Raw genomic sequence first — 17,163 nt, 5'->3', positions numbered from 1 at the left:
TGGTGGGCGGTATAAATCATCCAAAGTGAGAGTGAATGGATGAAGGATTACATGCCTGGGAGGAACCAGATGGACTCCTTAACTATGTTTATTTTGTAAAAAGGTGTTTGGTGTTGTGCAGTGAAGCTATGCCAATGTATATCAGCTGAGGACCTGACCCTTACAGGGGAATTGCCCATTTAAAAATAGAAGAAAAAAAATCACTTGGACTACTAACATACTTAAGCTAACCATTTTGTGTCTACAGAGCTGAGACTTCCAGAGTTGTTTGTAACAAAAGTAGATGAACACTTTTCAGACAGAAGTTTTATTTAAGTACAGTACTTCTTTAAATGACAGTTTTTAATTTAAGAAATTGTTGTGCTATCTTAAAAGAAAACAATAGATTTGACTAATATTTGTGTCATATATGCTAATGTCATTTCCTTTTTTCTATTATCTCTATATCTGTCAGATTTCTTTTATTTCTTTCCTCTGATTTTATCATGCAATGATGTATTTCTCAGTCAGTGACTTTTTGATGTGTTCCACCACCTTAAGAATAGAAATTACACACAAACAATAGAACAGACACTCAGCTATGTGCTGATGGGTGCTAATGTGAAAACTGAGAGAAATGAATATAATTAATCCACACCTCATCCCCATTCCCACCAAGAATGAAATTGTGTGGAATACATTAAAATATTGAATTGCCAGTTATACATACTGTAAAATACATAATGGGCCAAATTTATGAATCCATTGAGTTACATCAGGGATGCTTTTTCTGAGTTTTCCTCATTCTTTAAGTGTATGTAGAGATTTTAGCTGACAAGCCTTCAAAAAGAGGTTTGTCTTACTACTGAAATTTGTACCAGTGACCTATAATTTAGTAATGATTCATAGGAAAGTTACAACAAAATACTATGATTCAGGTTATGAAATTGTGTTGTAAGTGGGGTGAGGGGAGAAAGGGAATGTAAATTATTTTGAACTGTGCTCTATTCAAACTGCTTGAAATGTTGGTTAGCGAGAACATCTGCAACTGGGTAATTTTGAAAACATAATGGCAAAATATCTGTTTGTAATATTGGGAAACAGAATTTAGATTCTAAGAACAATGCTCACAGCACGCAAACTGCAGATTTAGAAACACCATCAATGCTCAAAGCAATTTGATAGAGCCATTCTTCATGAGGATATTTTTTTTTTTTGTCGATATAGACTCTTCTGGATCTGTGAGTAAATAAGCACTTTAGAGTTCTGTAAAAAAAACGCAGAGAGGTTTGAGAGGAATTGTTCTTTTATATCCAGCAAAGCCAGTTACTAATTTTTAGAAGCTTTGAAATTCTTGATTCAGCACATGCCTGAGATAGGGATGTGCTCCAAAGATTTGTATGCTGGCTAATAGGTAATTCTTGACTTCTATGGTTTATAAGCATTTTAGTCAGGACTAGAAACTAAGTATAATTGTCCTACGTTCTCACAGCTAACTGATATATTTCCTGGCTATAATGTTCTACATCTCTTCCAGTTGCAATATACAATTTTACTTTTTAAGCAACATGACCCAGTTTTCTAACAATGTGCTTGCAAAGCCTGAATAATGTGAAGAAGAATAATGCTTAATGTGGGTACTTTGATTCCATTGATTTTTTTTTTGAAGAGGAGATGTGTTTTATTTTTATGTCTTGTGCAGCTTAGTTGCCTTTTGCATTGGTCTTTCTTCTTGAGGCTAAGAAAGCTTAATGAGAAACTGGACCACAATGCAGTAGGTTTGCTACTATCTCTACTTAAAAGAGTAACTGGATGTGAAAAATAAATATTTACTTTTACTTTTAACAAACTTTTTAAAGATCCTAGCTTTCTTTAGCTTGCTGTAGAAAATCAAACTCAAATCGTGGGGTTTTTTTGGTGGGGGAGGCGGGACTTAAAGATGTATTTTAGCAGACCTGGATCAAAAAACTGAAAAACCTGAAATCTGGTTTGTTTATCCATATTATGACATATCAGAATGACTAACTGTTAATAAACAGACCCTTTTTGTCTGTAGGGGAGGTGTATAAGAGATTCAAAATAATCTTCCCCCATTCCACAGAGATTCCCATTCTCTTAGCTGAACTGAAGTCTGGAGTCGAATGAGGAATAAAGTGATAAATCTACCAGTGGGTTCAGCCTTAAGTGTACATATCAAATTACAAGTCTTGGAATAACTGTGCTAATGAGATGATGTAATGGTAGGATTAAAATGACTATGCTAATGCCTGCATTGAGCCTCTGAATATACCCAGTGAAGAATTAGAAGTTTTGAGGAGCCTGCACAAACTCAGTCTGAGCTGGCTGCTCATGCAGTTGTTAAAAAATATCTTGTCTCCAATTAACCTGCCCCCTGAGTTCTTACTAAATATTACACACTTACACCTGTTACCCGTTCAATTTAGAGCACCCCATCTATACCCTATTGAGGGATCAATGCATGACCCAATCAATTTAGGACACCCTGCCTATACCCTACCGAGGGCTCAAGGAGTGACCCAATCAATTTAGGCACCCCCACCCTTTCCCTTCCAAGTGCTCAGGGTGTATCGCACCCCTCCTTACTCACAGGGTTCAGGAAGAAACCTGGTCAATTTAATTACCCACCCTTTTCCTCGGACTCAGGGTTCTATGGGTTTGCAAAACCATTTCCCAGTGAAAGAGCCTTACACAATTGTGCTCTAAACATCTATTTATTAGCAACACACACAGAATACATATACCAAGAAAATCTCTTATGCTCTCCACTTCCAATATACAGAGAAATTTCACCCGATGGTCAGTCAGGATCCACTCATCTGCGGGTTCCCAGTGATGCCTCTGTATGTCATAATCGTGGATTACTCTGGAAGTCCCATGGGAGAATTTGAACAGACTCTACACCTGGACTGCCTATTGGACTATAACCTTTTAAATTGATTCCATAAATACTTTTTAACAAATGTGCAGCCTCACCATCTCTCCTATTAAAGTGACCTAAGGGCTTTACACATATTTGGGTGTATATTGATCTTTTAACCTTTTGCAACTCTTTTCTTTATTTTCCGTTTTTTATTAAAACCTTTAGTTTTTGTCACTAAAGAATTAGCATCAGTGTGTTTATTTGGTAAGATCTGAGACTCATATTGACCTGGGGGTAAATGTCTGGTCCTTTGGAATTGGTGGACCTCACATATGGTGAATCAGGTTTTCAGGAACCTCTCACTATATTAGACTTGGTTGTCTAGATGGGAGTCAAGTGCTGGAAGGCTTAAAGAGGACTGTATTTGGCTTTTTGTTAACCAGTGTGGTATTACAGGGGCTGTTTTGTTACTGGCTTGGTGAATAATTATAGAATAAACCACCAGTCTGGGGAATTGTCTGCCTGATTCCTTTCAGTTTTCCCTGAGTGTGGCATTTTCAGTGTGGCCCTGCCAGTCACCCTGGTCACAGCTGGTGAACAGGGAGAAGAACTGCTTGAGAATGTCAGGTGTAAAGAGACACCATAGGAGAAAGATAGCTGCTGGTATCCGTAGGTGAGCCAGAGGAAATGGGCCGGTTATGTGACAGTGACAGTTATGTGACAGTCTGGGGCATTTTTTCAAAACAAATATAGTTATGTTTTGAGTTTGGGAGTAATAAAATGTTATCCCTGTTGAGAAATGGAAGATGAAAGAGGTTCACCAAATGTGCCTGGGGCTAAGGGTCACCCTGAGACTGCAGTCAGGCACAGTCGAATAGTGGTGCCTGAACAAGCATCAGTAAGTACAGAATGAAGAGCCTGGTTCTGCCTTCCATTGGGAGGGCCTGCCTAGTGGTAAGAACTATGTTAGGAGTCCTATAGGCCACTGATCCCTCTCTGAAGACTCAGAACAGAGAAAACTCCAAGATAGTGGATGGATTCAAGTTGGTGAACAGAGCGGAGGCAGTAGACAGTACAGAGGTGGCACTGAGGTGTTTAGCAGTGGTATAGTGTTAAAACGGGGGAGAGGGAGATAAACTAACCTAAAGAAGAAAAGGAGTACTAGTGGCACCTTAGAGACTAACCAATTTATTTGAGCATAAGCTTTCTTGAGCTATAGCTCACTTCATAGGATGCATTCAGTGGAAAATACAGTGAGGAGATTTATATACACACAGAACATGAAAAAAAAGGTGTTATCATACACACTGTAAAGAGAGTGATCACTTAATATGAGCTATTACCAGCAGGAGAGTGGTGGTGGTGGGGGAGAAAACCTTCTGTAGTGATAATCAAGGTGGGCCATTTCTAGCAGTTCACAGGAACGGCTGAGGAACGGGGGTGGGGTGGGGAAATAAACATGGGAAAATAGTTTTACTTTGTGTAATGACCCATCCACTCCCAGTCTCTATTGAAGCCTAAGTTAATTGTATCCAGTTTGCAAATTAATTCCAATTCAGCAGTCTCTCGTTGGAGTCTGTTTTTGAAGTCTTTTTGTTGTAATATTGCGATCTTTAGGTCTGTAATCGAGTGACCAGAGAGATTGAAGTGTTCTCCGACTGGTTTATGAATGTTATAATTCTAGACATCTGATTTGTGTCCATTTATTCTTTTACGTAGAGACTGTCCAGTTTGACCAATGTACATGGCAGAGGGGCATTGCTGGCACATGATGGCATATGTCACAGTGGTAGATGTGCAGGTGAACGAGCCTCTGATAGTGTGGCTGATGTGATTAGGCCCTGTGATGGTGTCCCCTGAATAGATATGTGGGCACAGTTGGCAATGGGCTTTGTTGCAAGGATAGGTTCCTGGGGTAGTGGTTCTGTTGTGTGGTGTGTGGTTGCTGGTGAGTATTTGCTTCAGGTTGGGGGGCTGTCTGTAGGCAAGGACTGGCCTGTCTCCCAAGATTTGTGAGAGTGATCGGTCGTCCTTCAGGATAGGTTGTAGATCCTTGATGATGCGTTGGAGAGGTTTTAGTTGAGGGCTGAAGATGACGGCTAGTGGTGTTCTGTTATTTTCTTTGTTAGGCCTGTCCTGTAGTAGGTGACTTCTGGGTACTCTTCTGGCTCCGTCAATCTGCTTCTTCACTTCAGCAGGTGAGTATTGTAGTTGTAAAAATGCTTGATAGAGATCTTGTAGGTGTTTGTCTTTGTCTGAGGGGTTGGAGCAAATGCGGTTGTATCGTAGAGCTTGGCTGTAGACAATGGATCTTGTGGTGTGGTCTGGGTGAAAGCTGGAGGCATGTAGGTAGGAATAGCGGTCAGTAGGTTTCTCGTATAGGGTGGTGTTTATATGACCATCGCTTATTAGCACCGTTGTGTCCAGGAAGTGGATCTCTTGTGTGGACTGGTCCAGGCTGAGGTTGATGGTGGGATGGAAATTGTTGAAATCATGGTGGAATTGCTCAAGGGCTTCTTTTCCATAGGTCCAGATGATGAAGATGTCATCAATGTAGCACAAGTAGGGATGGGGCATTAGGGGACAAGAGCTGAGGAAGCATTGTTCTAAGTCAGCCATAAAAATGTTGGCATACTGTGGGGCCATGCGGGTACCCATAGCAGTGCCACTGATTTGAACGTATACATTGTCTCCAGATGTGAAATAGTTATGGGTGAGGACAAAGTCACAAAGTTCAGCCACCAGGTTTGCCGTGATATTATCGGGGATACTGTTCCTGACGGCTTGTCGTCCATCTTTGTGTGGAATGTTGGCGTAGAGGGCTTCTACATCCATAGTGGCCAGGATGGTGTTTTCAGGAAGATCACCGATGGATTGTAGTTTCCTCAGGAAGTCAGTGGTGTCTCGAAGATAGCTGGGAGTGCTGGTAGCGTAGGGCCTGAGGAGGGACTCTACATAGCCAGATAATCCTGCTGTCAGTGTGCCAATGCCTGAGATGATGGGGCGTCCAGGATTTCCAGGTTTATGGATCTTGGGTAGCAGATAGAATACCCCAGATTGGGGTTCCAGAGGTGTGTCTGTGTGGATTCGTTCTTGTGCTTTTTCAGGGAGTTTCTTGAGCAAATGCTATAGTTTCTTTTGGTAACCCTCAGTGGGATCAGAGGGTAATGGCTTGTAGAAAGTGGTGTTGGAGAGCTGCCGAGCAGCCTCTTGTTCATATTCTGACCTATTCATGATGACGACAGCACCTCCTAAAGCACCTCCTAAAGAAAACTCCATATTCCCCAAATGAGAAGTTTTCCTGTGTTTAACCTCAGCTACACTACTGGGGTCTTGGCTGAAACTGCAGAGAGCAGCAGTCTACCCAAGGGATTCTGGTGTGGGTCCTCATACCAAGCAATCAAAGCTGAAATCACCTCAGGTGGCAGAGGCACCAGGCAGCACTTCTCTTAGGGGATATGAGTGGGGGAGCTGGAGAGGAAGAAAGTGGCTGGAATGCATTATCCACTCACAAATGCGAAGGAGCAGTGAGGTTGGGACTGTTACTAAGACACCCTGGGGAGAGGTGTGTCTTACCAAATATTGTTCATCTATTAACTTCTGGCTTTCTCAAGTTTATTCTGTTGTCCTCCCTTAACACCCATCTTCCCCCCACCCCACACACCCAAGATAGCTCTCTTTATTTTAAATCCTTGGACTCAGTACTTGCAGATGGGGAAATATTACCTCTCAAGTGTGTCAGAGGTATATATACTTCTACAGGTTTCTGGTGTTCATGCTCAAGCTGGTGTTTAGTTTCAGAAGGAACCCGCTAGAAAATTGAACACGGCCCTTTTTGCTGCTGTGCTGACAACAGCTGGCAGAAGGATTACATTAATAATAATACATAATAACAAGTAAACTACAGAAAGAAACATAGGGCATCAAGTGAAGGGGTTAATTCACTAGAAAAATTAAAGATGATGCACATAAAGATTCTTAGAGCTGGATTCACAAAAAGACTTACGCGCCTAACTCCGACTGCAGATGCCTAAATCCTACCATTAGGGCCCACTGGGATTCACAGGTCCCTCTCTCACATTCAGCTGCTGCTGAACACTATAGGTGCCTAAACAAGCTATTATCTTAATTTTTGCAGTAAAAGTTCTCAAGGTGCCTCTGTTTCTGCTTCTGCACATGCATCACTCTAAACAACTAGATGCCTATCTCCCGGTTAAGCACCAGTGCAATTCACAACTGCGGGGAAGGGCAGGGCTCTTAATTTGCCAGCAGGGCTCAATCCAGTAAGTGTATGCTGCGATCATCTACTGGATCAGGTCCCCATACGTGAGCTCGCAGAAAATGTTTGCGGGGAGAAGGAGGACCTCTTTATAACTTTTAATCCACTGGTGAGGGTACTCACTTTGGATGTGGGAGGCCCCTGGTTCATGTCCTTCTTCCGTTCAGGTGAAGATGTGAGGGCTCCACAGTCTCTCCTGCTAAGCTGTTCCACTTTGGATAAACAGTTTTAAAAGTCATTGGTGTAGGAGGAATATATGCTTGATCTCCTAGCTGTGTGCTTGAACCACCAAGCTACAGAGTCATTCTCATGCTCCCTTTTACTCTCTGGCCCAATGCTTTTTCATTAGTGAAGCAGCTTTAACAGGAGAGACTGAGAGCTTTGCAGCTTGGACTATCCTATAGCTCAAAAGTTAGGGTACTCACCTGAGACATGGCAGAGCTCAATTCCAATCCCTTCCCCCCCCCCCAAATAGAGAGGGGACTTGAACTGGGGACTTCCCCACATCACGGGCAAGCACCCTAACCACAGGGCTAAAAGTTACGAAGAAGCAGTCACTCTTCCTCACTTCTGGCTTCTTGCAAAAATGGCACTGGTGCCTAACACCAAGAGAAATTTGCAGTGAATAATCTCAAATAGATTAGAATATATTTTTTTGCAAAAATACTCTCACCCTGGATTTAGGCACAGAACTCTCTGAGTGGAACAGGATTCAGGACACATCCCTTGAGTTGGCAACTCCAATTGGCTAGTTTAGAGGGGGAGCCACGTACCATGCTAGCTTTTGTGAATCCATTCTGAGGCACCTATCTCTCCCCATTCTTTGTATAGGGAGCCTATGCACTTTACTCAGGCTTTATGAATCCCAGTGATTTTCTAAATGCCTAAATGCAAGGTGTCCCCACACCTAAGTTCCACTGTGAATCTAGCCCCTAATATAAGCATAGTGACTTATGCAAGTCACTGGCAAGATACATCATGTGTTTCAAAGTAACTCAGTAAATAATTGCTTAATTTAACCCAGATGATTTTATAAAGCCAAAACAAAAGGATCCTCGAAGTTTAGTCCTCAACTACTAATTACCTAATAAAGAAATCAGCATTCTGCATAGAAGTCTAGATTGATTTACAAACAAAAGAAGAATACAGTTTAGCATCTGTATGGTCAAGAAACAGCAAAAGAACAAAACATTGATGGAATAGTTAATTACAGAGTAGTACGATAAAAAAGGGAAGTTTCTGGAATTTGTTAAAAACAAAGAGTATGTTCTTCATTAAAAAAAAAAAAATCAAGGAACTGGACATGAAGAAGCCCCCAGATCTTCATGAAGAATATAATAAATACAAAGTGCATATCTTATAGTACATGTCTAACTTCCCCTCTGTAAATATTAGATGTGACCATAGGAAGTTAAAAGTCACAAACTAGTTGAAGCATTAAAATAGAATAGCAGAAACTCATGAGAGGAAATAATTAGCATGGATCTTGAAGAGAAAAACATGATTATGAGCTAGAGAGCCATAAACAAATCAAATCTGTGAATTAAACAAGAGCCAATATTAAAAAAAGAAAGAATAGAATATGAACAACTGCCGAAAAGTGCATAAGATGAGGAAGCCAGGAGAAAAAAATGTCTTCTCTGAAAGACCAAACAATCAGAAACTATAATGCATGGAAACTAATCACGGTACAGTATAAGATTTGCTCACCCTATATTGATTGATAGAGTATGGTCCTTATTTGTTTCTATAAACTGGTTCTGAGTGTTCATTTGTTTGTTTGTTTGTTTGCGTGTCAGCTATGTTTACCCACTTTCCGATGTCCCTCCCCACCTCTGTGCTTAAGACAAGCAGAGAAATGAAGAAAGGTTTTGATATCATAAATAGGATAGAATCCTAGTTTGTAAGGTCTTGAGAGGCAAGGGTTTGCCTTTGTATGTGATTGTACAGAGCCTAGCACAATGGAACTTCAACCCTGATTAGACTCTCTGTGGGCTTCTGAAGTATACATATTTTATAATAACAAATAAAATCTTAGATATTAGAGTACTGGGATGAAACTATGAGTGGGGAAATTTAGACTGAATATCCTCTGAATCTGTGAAAAGTTACTTGCTGAAGGTGAGCAACACACATTTTCTATATTATCTTTTTTTTTTCCAAAGAGAACACAGATTTTAGATGGCTGCTGCCATTCTGTAATATTAAAGGTAGAAACACATAAGGAATTCTATGGTTCAGTACAAAACAACACAGAATACAAAAAAACAAACAAACAAAAAAACCCACAACAGTGTTTCCCTCCAAAACAGTTTGAATTATTTTTTCATGAAAGATTTTGTGAAAAAGAGAATAAAACCCACATACAATACATCTGCTGCATATAGTTTCTAAAACAGAGAGAAGAAAGATTAAAGGAACTAAAATTGTGGTACAGGACAAAGATGTTAATTAAGTAATTGACAGGGCAAATAAAAATGAGGGAAAACGAGCCACTCAGCAGTGTATCTGAAAATGTGTTCAATATCCCCTCTAAAGTAGTCCACAAAGTATTATTTTATAGATCAAAAGAATAAATTAATTTTAAACGTCAGTAGACATTGTGTATTGTTGAAAAGCTGAAAAGCAAATGAGGGAAAGTCAACACTTTAGAATCATAGAATCATAGAATATCAGGGTTGGAAGGGACCCCAGAAGGTCATCTAGTCCAACCCCCTGCTCAAAGCAGGACCAATTCCCAGTTAAATCATCCCAGCCAGGGCTTTGTCAAGCCTGACCTTAAAAACCTCTAAGGAAGGAGATTCTACCACCTCCCTAGGTAACGCATTCCAGTGTTTCACCACCCTCTTAGTGAAAAAGTTTTTCCTAATATCCAATCTAAACCTCCCCCACTGCAACTTGAGACCATTACTCCTCGTTCTGTCATCTGCTACCATTGAGAACAGTCTAGAGCCATCCTCTTTGGAACCCCCTTTCAGGTAGTTGAAAGCAGCTATCAAATCCCCCCTCATTCTTCTCTTCTGCAGGCTAAACAATCCCAGCTCCCTCAGCCTCTCCTCATAACTCATGTGTTCCAGTCCCCTAATCATTTTTGTTGCCCTTCGCTGGACTCTCTCCAATTTATCCACATCCTTCTTGAAGTGTGGGGCCCAAAACTGGACACAGTACTCCAGATGAGGCCTCACCAATGTCGAATAGAGGGGAACGATCACGTCCCTCGATCTGCTCGCTATGCCCTTACTTATACATCCCAAAATGCCATTGGTCTTCTTGGCAACAAGGGCACACTGCTGACTCATATCCAGCTTCTCGTCCACTGTCACCCATAGGTCCTTTTCTGCAGAACTGCTGCCTAGCCATTCGGTCCCTAGTCTGTAGCTGTGCATTGGGTTCTTCCGTCCTAAGTGCAGGACCCTGCACTTATCCTTATTGAACCTCATCAGATTCCTTTTGGCCCAATCTTCCAATTGGTCTAGGTCCTTCTGTATCCTATCCCTCCCCTCCAGCGTATCTACCACTCCTCCCAGTTTAGTATCATCCGCAAATTTGCTGAGAGTGCAATCCACACCATCCTCCAGATCATTTATGAAGATATTGAATAAAACCGGCCCCAGGACCGACCCTTGGGGCACTCCACTTGATACCGGCTGCCAACTAGACTTGGAGCCATTGATCACTACCCGTTGAGCCTGACAATCTAGCCAGCTTTCTACCCACCTTATAGTGCATTCATCCAGCCCGTACTTCCTTAACTTGCTGACAAGAATACTGTGGGAGACCGTGCCAAAAGCTTTGCTAAAGTCAAGAAACAATACATCCACTGCTTTCCCTTCATCCACAGAACCAGTAATCTCATCATAAAAGGCGATTAGATTAGTCAGGCATGACCTTCCCTTGGTGAATCCATGCTGGCTGTTCCTGATCACTTTCCTCTCATGCAAGTGCTTCAGGATTGATTCTTTGAGGACCTGCTCCATGATTTTTCCAGGGACTGAGGTGAGGCTGACTGGCCTGTAGTTCCCAGGATCTTCCTTCTTCCCTTTTTTAAAGATTGGCACTACATTAGCCTTTTTCCTGTCATCCGGGACTTCCCCGGTTCGCCACGAGCTTTCAAAGATAATGGCCAGTGGCTCTGCAATCACAGCCGCCAATTCCTTCAGCACTCTCGGATGCAACTCGTCCGGCCCCATGGACTTGTGCACGTCCAGCTTTTCTAAATAGTCCCTAACCGCCTCTATCTCCACAGAGGGCTGGCCATCTCTTCCGCATTTTGTGATGCCCAGCGCAGCAGTCTGGGAGCTGACCTTGTTAGTGAAAACAGAGGCAAAAAAAGCATTGAGTACATTAGCTTTTTCCACATCCTCTGTCACTAGGTTGCCTCCCTCATTCAGTAAGGGGCCCACACATTCTTTGGCTTTCTTCTTGTTGCCAACATACCTGAAGAAACCCTTCTTGTTACTCTTGACATCTCTGGCTAGCTGCAGCTCCAGGTGCGATTTGGCCCTCCTGATAACATTCCTACATGCCCGAGCAATATTTTTATACTCTTCCCTGGTCATATGTCCAACCTTCCACTTCTTGTAAGCTTCTTTTTTATGTTTAAGATCTGCTAGGATTTCACCATTAAGCCAAGCTGGTCGCCTGCCATATTTACTATTTTTTCGACTCATCGGGATGGTTTGTCCCTTTAACCTCAACAGGGATTCCTTGAAATACAGCCAGCTCTCCTGGACTCCTTTCCCCTTCAAGTTAGTCCCCCAGGGGATCCTGGCCATCCGTTCCCTGAGGGAGTCGAAGTCTGCTTTCCTGCTTTCATAAAGTCAACATGACAGTAAGTACCTGCTGCATCCAAGAAGGAAGAGTTAATATTCTATTGAGAGGCAATGGCAAGGCAAATACTAGAACAGTGTCTGTGCTTGCAAATGCAGGTTTGTTTGTTTCTTTGTTTTTTTAAAGACGAACATCCACGCTGGTTTGCAAAAACACCACTTCTGTTGACTTTATGGACTGTCAATTTTATGGGATTTAGCCATATGTCTGGATCCTCCAGGGAACAGTTCTCATGAGAGATGTAGTTCCCTTAATATTTGGGTAAATGGGAAAAGGATAAAGGATAAATAGAAACACAGTGTAGCTGAGAAATCTAAAAAGTGTTTACATGATCAGCTAGCTGTCTTTAAATTCTCAAAATGAAATCAATCATCAGAGTATATGGATACCTTCCAAGAGATAATAACCAATCACAAAATGAAAGTATTATACTCAGTTACCATTAAGGGGTCTGTTCTAGGGTTTGCAGCCATAAAAATGTTAAGGCTAAGAAAGTGTAGATATGCAGACCCTGAGCATCAGTGACAGAGGAATTTTGCATATGGATTGTTAAGGCAAACATAATGCCTTCAGTCATGCTGATGAAGAATTTGCACAATAAGGGTTTTTATGTTTTCTTATTGGAGGTGATTTGGGCGCTTCCCACAAGAATTGGCTTTTGACAACTAAGCAGTGCATTGGTGAAGACTTACCCTCACACCATCCAGCTTCATATTTAGGGTGTAGCACATTCCTGCCTTGAGTCTGCTATTGCAAGCACTAGCATTCTTACTGGCTTCCGCACTGGTCTGCAAGTGAGGGAAATGGACACCTTGGGCCTTCTCCCTCTCTATTATGCACCTATATGGGGCAGTCAAAATCTAGGCCTACCTTTCCAAAATGGAGGGGAGAGATTAATCAGAAGCATAGAATTAAACGGGAAAACAATGGCTCGCTAAAATACTTTAGCCCCTACCAAGCAGCAAAGTTGAAGACATCTGAAAGCAGCTAAGTGAATCTAAAGGATTAAGATGAACTCAGAGCTTAATTGATGGCCGTGGATAAACATTTTATTATTGTATCCAAATGCAACAGGGTGACTAGGTAGCTTTCTGGCCCTTGCTGCCCACCTACTTCTATCATTTGAGTGTTTCTGAATCCTCATCTCATTCATTTTCCCCACCCCCTCCTCAGGTCCACTTTCTACCTCCCCATCCATCAGCAAGGCCCTTCTCTGCTCTCCAGAATAATTGAGTTGTTTGTATTATCTCTCAAAACTGGGTTAGGATTCTCCCAATGTGCAAGCAGGAGTGGAAACAGAAATATAACAGCTGTTGTGAGGACTAGACCCTTGTCAATATGTGTGGGAAAGAAGAAGATGTGGAAGGGTGGGGGTGTTTTTATGCTTGTGGGGATGGGTTTAAGTCCAGGGATTTAACTATTTTTCAGGTGTTAGCTCCATTTTCTTTGTTTGTTTGTTTGTTTTGTTTTAAGTTTTAGAATGTGTCTATATCAGTTGAAGAGAATGAGAAGCTGAAAGTGCATCTTTGTTGCTGGTAAACAGCTTGAACAGCTTGAACTATTGAGAAATAACTGTACAGTGATTATGCAAATCAGATAACCACAACCAACCAGTGTGCAGAGAATTGCCTAGCTAAGGGGAAAATATATGGTTATGCATCAATAGCTATACATCTTCTCTTTGTTCTGATTGGCTAGAGCAATTCCATTTCTGTATAATATGCTATAACTGGCACACACCCAGATGATTTTCAAAATGTTTGCAAAGTTAATTTGATTGCCTGCAGAATTTGGTTGGTTGTGCAAGAGGCCAGTTTAGCCACCAACTTTGGCCTTTTTTGTGGATTGGTTACAGAAATACTTGTTTCAATCACTAACTTCTATTTAGTGCTACAGCTCAAAGTCAGTGTGACCTTCTAAATGAGGCAAAAGTTAACAATTAACAACATACAATGAGTTTGGCAAATTTGATGTTCACAAATTGGTCACCCCCAGAGTGTGAGTTTTACAGATTAGTTCAGTATTTAAAGTTGTTTGAATGTGTAACATGAACAAATGTCAGCGTGTGGATTTCTTGTTAACTCTTTGATCTGAGGTTTTCTGTTAACTTGGGACTGGCTTTGCTGGTTGACTTCCTTAATATTTATCAATTATTTTCATTCTGAACAAAATAAAATTAATTTTGGTAGCATTTTCAAAAGCACCAGTATGATTTGGGAACCTACCTCCCATTTTCAAAAGTGTGGCACTTAGAGGCAGATTTCCAAGGGTACTGTTGGCATTACACCACCTATCTCCTAGGTGCCTAGTGGAATTCTCAGTCCTGACTTATCTGCCCAGATTCTTCATACTATGCATGGGGAGGTGTAGGTGCCTAAGGAATGGATTCTCAGGAACCAGTAATCTGAACAAGGAGCTGCCAAAATTAACCATTGGAAATGCAGCGGAAAGGAACCAGGCTTAGGCCTAGATCTTCAAAGGTTTTCGGGTGCCTAGTTCCCATTGATCTGGGTTAGAAGGAGTTGCATCCCTCCACTTAGGGTCCACAGATGTGTGCCCTTCTCCTGGAGTTACGTGCTTAAGTCAGGACATCCCTTTGTCATGAAAAATCAGAGAGAGAGACCCCAGTGCCTGAACAGTCAATAGCAAAGTGGGAGCGGAAGGAGAGAAAGCAGGAGCCTGACCCCATACTACAGCAATAGCACAGTGGCTACTCTGCTTGATTTAAAGCAGAGGCTTGAACCCCTGTGCCAGATAGTGGTTACTAGGCTGTTCTGGAGTGGGTCTCTCAAGCTCTTCTATTGGATCTTTTCTGTATTGTATACATAATTATTTATTGGAACAGGGACTTAAACCTGATTCTGCCACATTCCAGGTGAATGCCCTAACCACTGGGCTTTTATGACTGTTTCTGCCTGATCTAATTTATATATATTTAATTTGGCTTGAGGGCTTCTGCATTTTTTTCCTTAGGTTCCAAAATCTCCCCATGCATTAAATGGGGAACCTGGGCACCTAATACAGGGCTGAAAATTCCTGAGGTGCTGGGTTGGCTAGATATTGCAACTCTGAGCACTGCAGAGCCTAAGTATTTTTGTGGACTGGCCCTTCTTCCTAAAGGCTAGATTTTTAAAAGGTATTTAGGCTCCTAAAGAGCCAGATAGGTGCATAAATAGCCCTTGAAAATACAACTGGGTGCCTAATTCCTATTGAAATCAAATAACTTTAAAAATCTAGTGAAAATGACATTTAAGTCAAGCCATTCAGGTAGTTTAAAAATGTTATTCTTTGTGATTGTGTAAATCTTGGATATGGGCCATAATTTGCACTCTGTGAACACTCACACAAGCAAATGTTTGCATGAATATGGAAAAAGTGAATAAAAAGGGCCATGAATACACCTGAAGCAAAATGTTGTTTAGACCTCACCAACGCGCTCACACATTATTTTGCTTACTATTTGCTAGAGATTGCGAATAAGTGGTTTTTCACTTTGCTAGCTGAACTGAAAAATAAAAAAAAAATTAAAAAATGGGGCGTTTACCCAAAACTTTTTTTTTTTTTTGGTGAACCAAACATTTTGTTTCATTTTCAGGTTACTTCCAGAGTTTAAAAGATAACTTTTTACAGAAAGCATGAGTCTGTACAGTCTGGAACTTCAAAAAATTCTTGTGGGATGGGAAAACCATTTTCTGCCCAATGTTAGTATTAAGAACATGTCACCAGCATTATTTGCTCTGCTTCTAAACCTATAATTATATTTAATAGTGGAAGATGTTCTATTACCTCAAATCCATTAACACATACAGTAGTAGAAATGATGACTAGTCAGTTTTGCCAGCCATGAACTGTCACCTGGAAATCACATAGCATATATGCTAAGGAACACTGGACTTATTGAGGGAAAAAATAATTTCAGTCTTTCAACCATACATCATAAAGTTTTTTGACTTTATGAATTGCTCTTGTGGGATTCTGTCGTAGGTCTGAATATCCTGAAAAATAACTGTGATATGTCTCATTATTCTTTGCCTTGTCAATTACTTAGGGTAAGACCACAGCTAGCTTTTATGTGGCCTCTTGTGGAAGGAATTCACTTGAATGTGTCTGTGGTGGGGGACTAAGGAATGCAATGTCAGCCTAAATACTAATGTGATTTATTTTTGTTAACAAAATAATTTCCCTTATCTAAATTCTGACACTTTCACTTGCTTTGACATGCCCATACCTTTTGTAAACCACAAACACTGATAACTAACATCAAAGGGAGTACTGCTCAAAGACTGGGGCTACACTAGGTCTCCATGCTAGAAAGAGAGCCTTAGACACACCACATTTAAATCAATCCCCTTCAAAGTAATTTCAAGAAGCTGTACTGTATAGAAAACAATTTTATTCTAGGAGTATTAGTATGAAGATTGACATTTTGGGCACATGGCCTGTGTCCAGACAAGAAAGGTGGCCAAGATATTGTTTTCCTGACTAATTCTTCGGAGTTAAATGAGTTTTAACATTTAATGTTAAAGTGTTAATCCTTGACATTGTTTTGATCAGAAGTAGGTTAAAACAATGGGCAAGTTCTACTCACACTTACTTGCTCTGCTCTGAATTTAGGGTTTGATTCTTCTCTCACAGCACAAAAATGGGACTTTTGCCTGTGACTTCAGTGGGAGCAAAGCCTTATAGTATAAACTCTTAAGAGCTAAAGCTAGGATTCTACCTTGATTTGTTTTGTATATTGCTACTTGCATCTTTGGTGCCCTGTAAGTAACTAATAATAACTAAGTTACTAAATAATTAAGAGTAGTCAAGGGTGTTTTCAGTGGGATAGCATTGGTCCTGTCATTGTACAAATGACTGGTATTTATAATAAAAAATTGCCCTTTGGTATAATTTTCTCATACCAGAGCCTCTTTTTATTTTATTATTTATTTATGTTATTTTGTTATTTGATTTTGGTAAACTATTTAATCTTAGGAATTATGTAGTATTTTTCTGACATTTTGAGTGGTAACCTTGTATCTCCCTCCCTCCACAAATTTGTTCCTTCTCTTTAAAGGCTTATGACAATTTTAACCAAAAATAATTTAAAACAAGACAGAAAGAGAACACCTGATTGAGCTTTTAAGTATTATACATTCATGAGACATCTAAATGTACAGACATTTCTAGCATAGCTTGCAAATTACTATAA

The sequence above is a fragment of the Lepidochelys olivacea genome (genome assembly GCF_965140295.1).
Source record: "Lepidochelys olivacea isolate rLepOli2 genome assembly, chromosome: 1".
NCBI lineage: Eukaryota > Metazoa > Chordata > Testudines > Cheloniidae > Lepidochelys > Lepidochelys olivacea.
This window is presented reverse-complemented; position numbering follows the sequence as displayed.